The 12,949-nt window shown below is 35.3% G+C and overlaps 1 protein-coding gene across 1 annotated transcript in view; it reads right to left on the reverse strand.

Annotated features, from left to right (window-relative positions):
- LOC132914970 (patched domain-containing protein 3) overlaps positions 1-6,746 on the reverse strand; it is a 40,371-nt gene extending 33,625 nt beyond the window's left edge. Inside the window, exon 1 of the mRNA XM_060974534.1 lies at positions 6,414-6,746. The gene's annotated coding sequence lies outside the window, so the exon portion shown is untranslated. The remainder of the gene's footprint in view (positions 1-6,413) is intronic.
- Between the last annotated feature and the right edge of the window lie 6,203 nt (positions 6,747-12,949).

A 12,949-nucleotide genomic window follows, 5' to 3' on the forward strand; every position in this document is an offset into this window, starting at 1 on the left:
AATAGGCTTGGACTCGAAGTGACATCTGATCGCTGAACGTAACCACGGTCACGGGATGGACGTTTTTACCTTACAGAGGTATGGAATAGTATAGCTCTCCTTCAAAATAGAGTTGTCCCAAGGGGTACAGAGAAAAGTACACGAGGGAGTTCCACTTGGACTGTGGACAAGTTCAGTGCCAATTGGACTGTGGACAAGTAAGTTCAATTCGACTTAGACTTTGAAAGGCAGCACATTTGCTATCCTGTTGGCCATGTATTCGTTATTGAACTTAAGATTATTATCATTAGCATCTCGAGTATCTAATCGCCACGATTAATTGCCAAAATCTGTAGTAATCATATTTGTACCATTAACTATCGTCTGTATTGTATAATAACAATGGCTAATCCAAATATAGATTCGTTAAATGATAACTCAACATATATATATATATATATATATATATATATATATATATATATATATATATATATATATATATATATATATATATATATATATATATATATATATATATATATGTTATGTATATATATATATGTTATGTATATATATATATATATATCAGGTTGTCCCAAAAGTGTCTTTCTTTTACAAATAATAAACGTCTTTTACAGCAACGCATCTTTATACAAACATGAGATCTAATCTATCAAATGTCGTGGTCTTTATGTTAATAGAATGGACCATACATAATTCAATAAAATAATACAAAAGAAGAAATGTTGTGCATCTATTATTTCCTTACAAAACAAAAGGAACCTTTGAGACAAGCCAATATGATGTAATATATAAATAGTAATATAACAGGCAAAGGTACATTATTTTGATACTAAAACCAAATAGTAGGAAACATTATCAACGTTTTATCTCTATTGAGATACAACGTCCACTTCGGGTTATATGGACGCGAGAAAAACAACGGTTCTACTGTAACGTGAACGTAATAACCTTTTGGACCTTCTTTAAAAAGCGTAATCTCGTTTCTGCCAAAATGAATTGCGTCGTATTTACATTTTAGAAGAACGAAGACGAGCCAATCCGAACTTCGATTCGACTTTGTCAACTTTTAATTTCAAAATTATAAAGAGGGTAACGAGTTAATTAAAAATTCCAAATTAGCTTTTGCAGTGATATTTTTAACTCTGCTGGTGTAGTATACAGCACGCGGTAGAATAACACAGCAGTCACTAAAGTCAGCAACACGTGGCTGGTGTGTAATCAGGTGTTACGTTTACTTACAGTTGTTACACAAGAACAGATCTTTATTCAAATTAACGAAACGAAGCTATAGAAAGAGTTTCTCTCTCTTTCTTCGAATGTACGTGCTCCTGTCGTTTTATTCCCCCAGCATCACGAGCCGATTCCCTGCGATCGATAAATTAAACTCTCCGATATCTCTTCCGGTTTGAAAGCACGCTCCATCGAGGGGAAATGGCGAGGAGGCTCGTTTTTCGTGACAATGGACAGACCCGTTCGCTTCCTTTTATCTTTTTTCCCCTTCTCTTCACTTTCCACAAATTTTATTCCTTTTAACGAAGGTTTAAATAGAATTAAGTCGCAAGAACGTAAACCTTTCTATCGATTTTGCTCTTCGTTTCTTAGTTCTTTTTTTCTCTTTTTTAGTAGAAAAATATAATTAATTAATAAACAACGGTGATCTAATATAGAAACTAACACCGCTCTCCTTGGTTAAAACCAATTTCTATTCGCCATTTCGAAATCAAAGAGACCGAAGTTTTATCATTTTTGCCTGGCTCTATTTTTTCCTCGTTTAATTAAAAATAATTAGTCATCATCACGATACAATATACTGTATGATATAATTTTGCTTGCAAGCTTGAAAACACGTTTTTCCTGATTGGTTAAAATTTTACAATTGTCCAGTATCTCGACGTATCTTGAAAAATGGAAAATCAAAATGTAACTCAGCATACGTGTACGTTCGCGTATCTTAACATTTCGATGATAATTAAACGAAATGTCTATCGCTTAATTACATACATTAATTACTTCGTATACACCTAAACAGAAGAGAATTACATACCGTAACTCTCAAGTTTCTCTCCTAAGTTCCAGAAGCTTGTACAGCTACGGTTCAAGTTGCACGTGACTTCCAATATCAATATTCGAACAATAGCTTCAAACTTTCTACCGATCCTGGTCATTCGCCAATGGTTTATACGATCGAATGAAATTTATGCGCCATTAACCAGGCACCTGTTTCCAGAGGCTTGTACAACGTCCCTAACCGACCGCGATATAGTCGTTATTATTACAACCATACAAGTGCTTTGCCGTGAAAGCGACTAGTGTTGTGAAAACCCTTCCAATTTCCCGATTGTTATGCTGTTTCGAAGAAAATATGATTGCAAGGAAATTAAGATAACCATTTTAACGTTGCACTGATCAAATTTATCAATAAAATTCCGAATACTACAATAAAATTCGAAACGTAAACTAGTAGGATCGATAACTACCATACTACACAGTATAGTAACAGAATTAGTAGCAAAAAATATAGTAATAGAATTTTTTCGAAAACAGAATCTGTAGAAATTTTGTTTTTTTTTTTTTTGGAGGTTTCAGTTCGAATATTTGCTCGTTTATAATAGGCGTTTGAAATTTATGTTTCTCTTCTGCAGAAGCAATAAAAGAGTAAATTATTCTCCATTCAAGACCCCTACAGCTAAACTACGTTTCAGAGAGGCGAGCACAGAATCATCGTGTCTATTCCGAATGGCGGTAAAAATGAAATTGTTCGTACTTCATTGCGCGCCATCAACGTTCACGACATAATACACTTTTCTCCGCAGCAACTGTTGCCTGTTTGTTATTTGATAACTGGAAGTAAAACGCCAATTCATGGAAGAACGCTAATGAAACGAAACTATTGAAAAAACGGCAATTTACAAGATACAGCAACTGGCAAAGGTATTTTCACAGTCGCCAGAGAAAATACTCATGCGCATATTGTGCGTTTCGTATCAAACATTTTCATATCTGATTGGCAGCGTGACGAAACGCGACTGCCAAGATTATAAACAAAATTTGAATCCAATCTGGAAATGTATACGAAAGTTGTAAGGTATTTATTCATTTATTTGTAAATTACAAACTTACGTGTTAGCAAAAAATTTATATAAGTGTGAATAGTCACTTTAAACATATAATAGGTGTTGTTAATAATTATTAAAATATCGTGGACGAGATTGCATGTTTAAATACTTTTGCGATCTTTGCGAATATCTTCCACATACATTTAAATTTTATTTTTAATTAATACATTTAATTTCAAAATTCTTAATCAGAATAGTAATTACAATGGGTTTCACTGTACCGTGCTAATGGAATTTCAAAATGTTTCGTATAAAACACGTGATATGTTCGTATCATTTGATAGATTTTTGCAAGGAATATTTTCTTTCATTATTTCAGACTTGCGTGATTAATTTTCCAAAGGTTTATAAATCTCTTAAAAATAATTTACGTATCAAGAAATTATTTAAATAGAGCAGGAAACGTCTTTAACCTTACCTAAATGCTAATTTTATATTTCTGGAAATCTTCGCGACATTCTTTCTCAATTTACTTTCACGTAAGAAAATCGCACGAATATTCCGATTGTGCGTCAATGTCACGACGACGAAGCGTCACATTTCCATTATAAACCTTCTTAACATCGAATGTGCCGATATATAGTAAACTTCTTCCTTAATATAGTTGATAATTGTCGATAGCACAAGTCGTAATTTAAACAGCAAATTTTAACTACTCTTTACGCATGACGAGTATACTCATCATAGCACTTAATATCTTTATAATAAATATCTATATAATAATATCGACTTGATACCTTTGATTAAAAAATTTCAATTACGAATAACCAATATTTAAATAAATGACCAAAATTTAATTTCGCTTACCAATAATCGATATAAGTAAGTAGAATTTTTTGGTTATCGATAGACCGAATTTTATTTTGCTTATCGATAACCGTTATCGACAAGGAAAATATTTCTTGCTTACATTCGACTATTGGTAATCGTTCATAACATTACTGATAATTAGCATTCGATGACACAATAACAAGAAGTTAAAACAATTGTATCAATATTGTATTACACTATCTTTTATTCTATTCTCTGTTTCATATATCTTAATACCGTTTCTTTGCTTAGCAAAATACATAAGATATATAATTAAGCTTCTTTATGTTATCAATGAATACCGATTAATTAATTAGTGTTACTAACGATTCAACAATAATCGAATACAGCCAGAAAAAAAGTTGTCGTTGATACTGGTGATCGGCAACCAAAATGAAATTCGAGATATCGACAATGGCTATTGATAACCAATCATTTGTTATTTGGTAACCAAAATTAAGCCTCCGTCATCGATAACGATTGCTGGTGGCAAAAAAGAGATTTTCTAATCATTTCATTCTTCGAGAAATTTCCTTCACATTCATTGATAACTGGCTTGCGTTTGAACAGAGATTCATTTTTACTTGTAATGACGTTCTGCCAAGCAGATATTTAGAATATTCGCTATTTTGGATCTCTATCGCTCATCAGAATCAAACGGTGACAGGATCTAGAGTTGATTGTTAATAATCGATGTAGACTTACGGATGGTGTCAGGAGCGAATCGAACAACGACACAGGTTTAAAAAACGATGTAAAAATAGAGTCCCCTCGACTCGGTGATTCGCAAGTTCCCCTCTGTACCGAGGTCAACAGTTTGTTACGGGGACCGTCGCTCAAGGGGGTATAAACACCCGCGGTTGATTGACCCGTCGCCGCGATGCACAATCCAACATCCAGCTGCATACCTTCGCCGCGTAACAAGAACAATCGAGTACATTAAATCTAATGGCGACTTGATGATACTTGAGATGCGGCGAGCCGCCTGTCTTCTATAGAAAAACGCTGGTACGAACGGCAAGGTGCGTTTGAAGGAAAATTCACTGAGAACTTTGCGACGTTCTGCCGGGCGTTTGGAGAACGATGGAAAATTCTGCGAAGATTCGAGACGCGATAGAAAATTCTGGGAAGCTTCGAGACCCGACAGAAAATTCTGCGAAGCTTCGGGATGCGACAGAGAATTCTGCGAAGCTTCGGGATGCGATAGAAAATTCTGCGAAGCTTCGGGATGCGATAGAAAATGCTGGGAAGCTTCCAGAAACGATAGAAAATTCTGGGAAGCTTCGAAACGTGACAGAAAATTCTGGGAAGCTTCGAGACGCGACAGAAAATTCTGCGAAGCTTCGGGATGCGATAGAAAATGCTGGGAAGCTTTCAGAAGCGATAGAAAATGCTGGGAAGCTTTCAGAAGCGATAGAAAATTCTGGGAAGCTTCGAGACGCGACAGAAAATTCTGCGAAGCTTCTGGGAAGCTTCCAGAAGCGATAGAAAATTCTGAGACCGCGTGGAAACCTTTAATCAGTGAAAATTCTAAATTTTCAAATGAAATTTTTGGAAGTGTAGGAAAACTTTGGAAGGATCTTGCAGCGCTGTAGAAAATTTTTACGATTTTTTAATATTTGGGAAATACGCTATGCTTTGTTCGTATATTTGCGAAAACTTTGAATTTCTGCAAAAATTTATTTTGGGTTTTGGATTAAGTTTCTGAATATTTGTCAATATAGGATATGGGGGAGATTTAGAGCTTTAGAATAAGTTTCCGAATATTCGGAAAATATAGAATAGCATATATACACAGATAGTATATATAATATAAATAATAATATATATAACATAGAATATATATATATGTTATATAATATATTATGATATATTACACATTGTATATAACATAATATATATAAATATAATATAAATATATACACATATATATTTGGAATAAAGAATATTGCCTAATATTTGAAATTGAAGATATTTGAGAAAGCTATGGACCGTTTTAGAAATTTGTCCGAAGCTTCGGAACATGTAACATATCAGATTGTCCCAAAAGTTTCTTTCATTTTATAAGGAGATAACAAATGCACAACATTTTTGTTTTACATTATTTCATTGGATTATGTACGATCGTAAAAATAGAAATAGAACTGAATGGATCATACATAATTGAATAAAATAATATAAAACAAAAGATGTTGTGCATCTATTATTTTCTTATAAAACGAAAGAAGCTTTTGAAACAACCTAATATATAAAATACTCAAAGTACAGCGTTTTCTATAATACTTGACAAGTAAAACAATTTTCCGCCGAAGTTCTACTCTTTCGATTATATCTTCAAAAAAACAAAAGAAAAAAATGAAAAGGAAGGAAATCGCATAAAAAATCACGCTCTCTGTATTAATTATGTAACATTCCCCTTAAATATGAAATAACAATGCTATTATGTGCTTCCTCGACATATCGTAACAAGATATTCCGAACCTTTTCGCACGTCGATCAGGACCGTCTTATCGAAAAGTTATCCCCACGTGAGTCGTCGGTCGTTTTCGAAAATCGCCGCGTCGAATCCTCAGGATGGACCAGATAGATAGACCGGAAGTGTGTAGAACACGGTTTCTTCTTGTATGAACGTTTCACCTGCACGTTATGGGGCACCGGCGTGTCATCGTCAACGACGTGAACAATCGGGAACAAAACACACCAAACACACAACAGAAAGATAAAACCGCGGCCGCTGCTCTCGTTGCTTCGTCGCGAAACGCTCAATTCGAACTGATCGCCGCGCGCTTCGAAGCTGCTCGCACCAGCTGCCACTGTGCCGCGATCGTCCACTTTCGTTCGGTCTCGAAACCGCTCGACGCGACTCGCCCCACTTTGCGCGTTTCCACCGCGATTCTTCGCTTTCCTTCGTTCCGAGTTTTTCCAATTACGCTTTTCGTCTCGCTAATCCAGCCGCGTGAAGCGAAAAGGGCGTATCCGTAACTTTCCCTTAAGCCGAGCCGTAGCAGAAAAACACTTTGACTACCGAGTGTCTCTTAAATCTTTCGAACGATCGAATTTCACTAGCTTGTTCTTTGCCAGGAGAAACAAGAAAGGGATGTTATATAAACTATATGTAAGTCCGCAGGCGCTTTTAGCGACGAAGTTACATAAGAAACACGAAAACACCGTTTTTTGGGTCAGTTCCTTATGCTTCCATCTGCAGGTACCTCGTTTCGAATTTATGCTTCCTATCTTCCCGGCAGATCGAGTTCCTCGCTATCCGAATTTCATGCTCATTCTACTTCAGATCGCTGAATACATCGCGAATTCTTTGGACCGGTTCTCGTCTCGAGTGAATTTTTGCGCGATACACTGTCCCGTTTACTGTTCCCCATAGATAAAAATCTGACAGTGTGAGATCCGGCGATCTTGCGGACGTGTTCCCTACGCGACCAATCCGTCTTCCATAACTACATTCGTCCTCTGTTGTAACTTTTTCATAAAGCGTCTGCAGTCCTATGTTTGTACGACGCTTTGGTGATTATGGATACCCCCACCCGTCTCATGTTGTCTCAGAGACAACATTTTCGACAACTTTTTCCTTATGCATAAAAGATATAACTTAGAAAAAACGAAGCTGGCACCCCGCTGGGGGTAGCCGCTCACATGCTATATTTATTTTTTATTTTTTATTTTTTTTTTCCTTCACCAACAAGATATAACACTTTACCAAATGTCCATAAGGACAAATTCTAAAATAACCAAAATAAAAAAAAAAAAAAAAAAAAACTTTTTCCTTACATGTAACCGTTGGTTGACTGTAGTTTCCTAGGTATTCGCAAAAAAACTATATATATAATATACATATAGTATAGTATAGTAGTAGTATAATATATATAGTATATATATATAGTTTTATTATTATTATTATTATTATTATTATTAATATATATGTACAGAAGAAAAAATATGTACACATATGATAACCAGTGCTACGTAATGTACTTTTACCTTTATCTCATACGGCACTCACGCGTTTCAACATCGTCGAATAAGTTACCGTATACACTTATTACATTTAAAACCTCCAGAAAAATATATTTTCTGACCGCGTAAATTAAGATCACGCGTAAAAACTACCGCGTAGATTGTTATAATTTACGGCGTGAAAAAGGAACTCGTGTAAAAAAGGTGAATTGAGGGACGGGTGTATATATACCACTACAGCGAATTCTGCCTGTATCGTGCTTATCCGTGACAGCGTAGGAGTCAGTGTTGGTTGCCGTGAGGCGGCCGGATAAAATCACACTTAATCCAAACTTATGTAAACCATAAACAAAAGATAAGAATTAGGTTTGAGTTAGGTGTAACTTTATCCGACCGTGTGAGGCGAATACTAACCGTAAAGTTACCGATACTAACGCATACGTCGTCACGGACAAGCAGAATACAGGAAGAATTCACTGTGTGGTACCGACAGTATTTTGCTAATATTTCGGGAACAAACTACGAGCGGCATTTGTATGTATGAGAGAAAGTTGTTCAGAATCACGTGCTGCACAACGTATTCAAAGATGTATCGAGATCGGTGAAATGGATGAGATATGGATAATTAACATTTTTTGGTAATTATTTGCAGAATGGCTCAGCGATTTCCATGATTTTTGTATATGTTGTGGAAATCAACATTTTGGACAACTCTTTCTTGCACATATAATCTCTAGTTGGTCTTAGTTTCTTAGACATATTTATGTAAATATTTTTAACATTTTTATTTTGATGACTATTTTGTTGCAGCCTTAGGTTTGGGTTAGACTTATCCACGGGGATGTTTATGTTACACGCTCTGGCCGCCATAAGTTTATATATCGTCTCACGTTTCGATATTTAAACACAGGCAGATGAGGAAGAAGAATGAAATTTTGCCGAGCTCTTCCAGAGATTTCAATAAACCAGCAACTTTCTTTCGTATCGTATCTACCTACACGCTGGGCGCGATGAGTTCGAAGAAGGTGAGAGACGATTTTTAATCAGGTTTATCGCCATAGGAAATGTTGGCCGGATTGAACCAACTGTACTAACTCAAACCTAACTCAATACAAATCATCAAGCTAGCTAGCAATTAAATAACTTTATATCTGATTTCAATCGATTTATGCCAAGTTTGACTTGCAAATTTTGATTTCCACTCAAATCAAACAGCTTCATGGTCGAACTATCTATTCCGGACATAAAATCTATTATACATGACTAAAAATCTTCTCTCTCTGTCTCTCGCGCGTGCAGTCTGTCAGTGTGTTTACAAACTGAAACGTGAGATTACAAACTCATCGTGTTCAGCGCATGTAACATAATCGTGCTTGCGATAAGTCGAACCAAAACATAAGCGTCATTCGACGCACATCCAAGTAAAAATGTCCAAATTGTTTTTATGAATATCTCGAAAACTGAAACCGAGCGTGGATTATATGTATAGGAAAAGTTGTAGCAAATATTAATTTGTACAACGTGTCCAACTATCGTCGAGATCGGTAAGACCTCTTTGTAAATAATTATATATTATTTTCTTGCTTTTATTTATAAAATAAACTGATGAAGTTTGATCGTATAAAACTGAAACATTTTATACATATTACATAAGATTTTTTAGGTAAGAAAATCAAATAAAACGGAAGATATAGGTAACAGTTCATATTTTAAGACGTATTTATGTGAAATCGATGCCTGGTTGTTATTAGGATTATAGATCCGTGCGCGTTAAATGCAGTTTCGCATGATACAATTTTTATTGCTCGTAGCTGCTGGAAAATATCGTTTATATCATTCGACAGATCTTTTCTTTCGTTGTTCCAGACTTGCACGAATGATTAATTTTAGAATTCGAAAGGTCCTAGAACGGAGTTGCTATAATTTCTACGTTTACGAATCTCTTAAAAATAATTTACGTATCAAGCAATTACTTAAATGGAACAGGAAACGTCTTTAACCTTCCCTACATGCTAATTTTACGTTTCAGAAACCTTCGTGACGCTTTTTCTACATTTACGGTTCACGTAAGAAGATCGCACGAGTATTCTGATTATGCGTCAATGTCACGACAACGAAGCGTCACATTCTCATTAAAAATCTTCCTAACATCGAACGTACCGATTTCTCGAAAATTTCTTCCTCTTTCGTATACTTGATAATCAACATAATTAACAAATTAACAAATATGACAGAATTGAATGTACGATATTGGCGCGGCAAATTCAAACTTTAAAACAGCGACGTATACACCAACCTCGTAAAAACATAGAAAATAGAAAAGTAAAATCTATCGGCCCGCAGTGTGCGATACTTTTGTTCGAAGAAGTCCTCTGTTTAGAGATGTTCTTCGTCCTCGCCTCTCTCCGCTCTGTTCCTTTTATCGCGCGTTTGTTTGCAAGAGCCGACTGGCTTCGTAGAAACAAGGGAGGAAGTGGCAGGGTAAAAAATGCTGGGAAGGCGTGTCTATTCATCAGGCTGATTGCGTGAATGCGTTAGAAAGGGACCAATTCACGAATCTCACAGCGGACGAACGAATATAACGCGCAGCATCCACGCTAGACGGAAGTAATGAACGTTGCTGCGCTTATCTAGTTTGATACTTCCTTCCCAGCTTACACGCATTTACACGAGAGCGTAGGCAGACTTTCTATGGATGCGATCACGATCTCCGTCACGATTCGGTTCAACCGATCATGTTCGAAACATTTCAAGACCACGCCACGGGGTGAAAAACGCAACGAGACTTCGGATTTTCATCCAACTATGGGAAATTTTTAATGCGCAACAAGGCGCGTAGTATGCAAAATCGTACAAAATATTTATTATATGTATATATAATAAAGTAAAATATATATATAATATAAAATATTTATTAAGAAATTTATTTCCTTCGCACGAGTATTATAGCAAATACTTTACATATATATGCAGTAGTAGTACTCGTAGTATGCAGAATCGTATGAAATATTTATTATATATATTTTTTACTTTATTATATATATAATAAATATTTCATACGATTCTGCATACTATATATATGTAAAACATTATAATATTCGTGCGAATGAAATAAATTTCTTCGATTAGATTCCATTTGTTCGTATGTTGTCCATTTGTTATAATAAAATCAAATATATATATAATAAATATTTCGTACGATTCTGCATACTACTACTACTACTGCATACTATATATATATATGTAAAGTATTTGTTATAATATTCGTGCGAACGAAATAAATTTCTTCGATTAGATTCCATTTGTTCAACTAGGTTCGTGGGAATACTAATTTGCATAAAAATCCGCATTTTAGCGATAGGTCACATTTCCTATCGTTTGTAGAAGAGCAGTTTTTAAATTCGTTATACAGTACGCGCCTCATGTAACAAGGTAGTTAGAGGTTCTGAAAAAAGTTTATGCAAAAATGCTGATTTCCAACAGTTAACAAAAGTACCTATATACGTGTTGTCAACTAGCTGCACATCGAAACTATACGGATTTTCGTTCGATTTTAAAACTAAACGATGTGTTTTTATCGCGTCTTTAAACCTCTAGAGAATACTAAGAACGTCGATTATACAAACGAACATTAATTAGGTTAAACCGACAGAACTAAAATTGTTATTAGTCGTTTCTTATAAAACACTGTGAATTATCTCTTTAAAAATAAATTTAAAATACTCCTTTTCGGATAAATGACAAGGAACAGAAAAGAGATCAACAAAAATCAACTTCTTATCAGAACTTTTCCGAGTAGTCTTCGTTCGCAATTTTCCTCGCCGTCTAATCTTCACGTTATCATATTACATTATCGTATGACGTTCCCATGCAATTCGTAATTGATTCGCTGAGAAGCCACACGCTAATTCGCACCGCAAATTCGAACTTCCGATTGTTCATCGTCTCGTCCCTATCGCAAATAAATTTCTAATAATAACATTTCTTTTCTAAAATGTGTACGTATCACGAACGTTCATTACATTTCAGAAATTACCGATAAGCGCGCAGAAAACGGACACCATCTGTCTGGCTTTTGAGTTCAATTACGACATCCATCATATCGCGTATTCGGACTGATTCGATCATGCGTTTCGCGAAATAATCTCAATGGAAATTTATGACGTAAAACTCTACTGTGCATCGTGTGGTAGAAATAAGTCACGTTTCGAAGAAACGACGAATCGCACGTTCCAAGTGCACACGTGAGATAATTACTTTTCACCACAATTATTAGAAATTGAATATCCCAGACTAACCTTTTGCTAGGGCCGATCAACGAGAAAAAGGTTTCATCGCGATTTCGGATTTCCTCGTTATCGAATGTATCGTTTCTACGCGGACAGTTACTATTGATTTTATAGTTACAGATGACCTACAAGATACAGCCAGATATCTGGCATGATTCTGGACAGAAGAATGACATGGAAACGGCACATCGTAGATAAATCCAAGTAACTGAAATCAAAACTAAAAAAATTCTACTGGCTCGTTGGCAGACGTTTCAACTTAAACATGCAGAGTAAAATAATGCTATATAAAGCCATATTAAAACTTGTTTGGATCTATGAAACCCAGCTATGGGGAACAGCGAGTAATTCCAACATAGAAATTCTCCAACGATTCACTCTGTTGGAGTCACTCTGTTGGATTTGCATAATAAATTCTATTACCATATACAAAATTCAATATCTTAACCTTATTCGTGAAACGTGTGAACTGCAACGCGAGGAGATCACCGGTGATCTATCATTTTCGTAATTTCTCGCGTTTCCTACGTGACAATCGACTCGATCGAGCCAGTAAAGCTCCATTTTCTACGAAGCCCTTTGAGAACTTTCAGTTGAGTCTAAGTTAAGTTTAAAGGAAGTTTTTATTCAAGAAAAAATTGTTAAGAAGAATGTTCATTTTAATAATTTTCTATCCTTAAATGTCGTTCGACTAAATTACTAAAAGAAATTGACAAATCATAAATACAAACACACCACATATATATATACAATACACAT

Source organism: Bombus pascuorum, chromosome 15 (genome assembly GCF_905332965.1).
Source record: "Bombus pascuorum chromosome 15, iyBomPasc1.1, whole genome shotgun sequence".
Lineage (NCBI taxonomy): Eukaryota > Metazoa > Arthropoda > Insecta > Hymenoptera > Apidae > Bombus > Bombus pascuorum.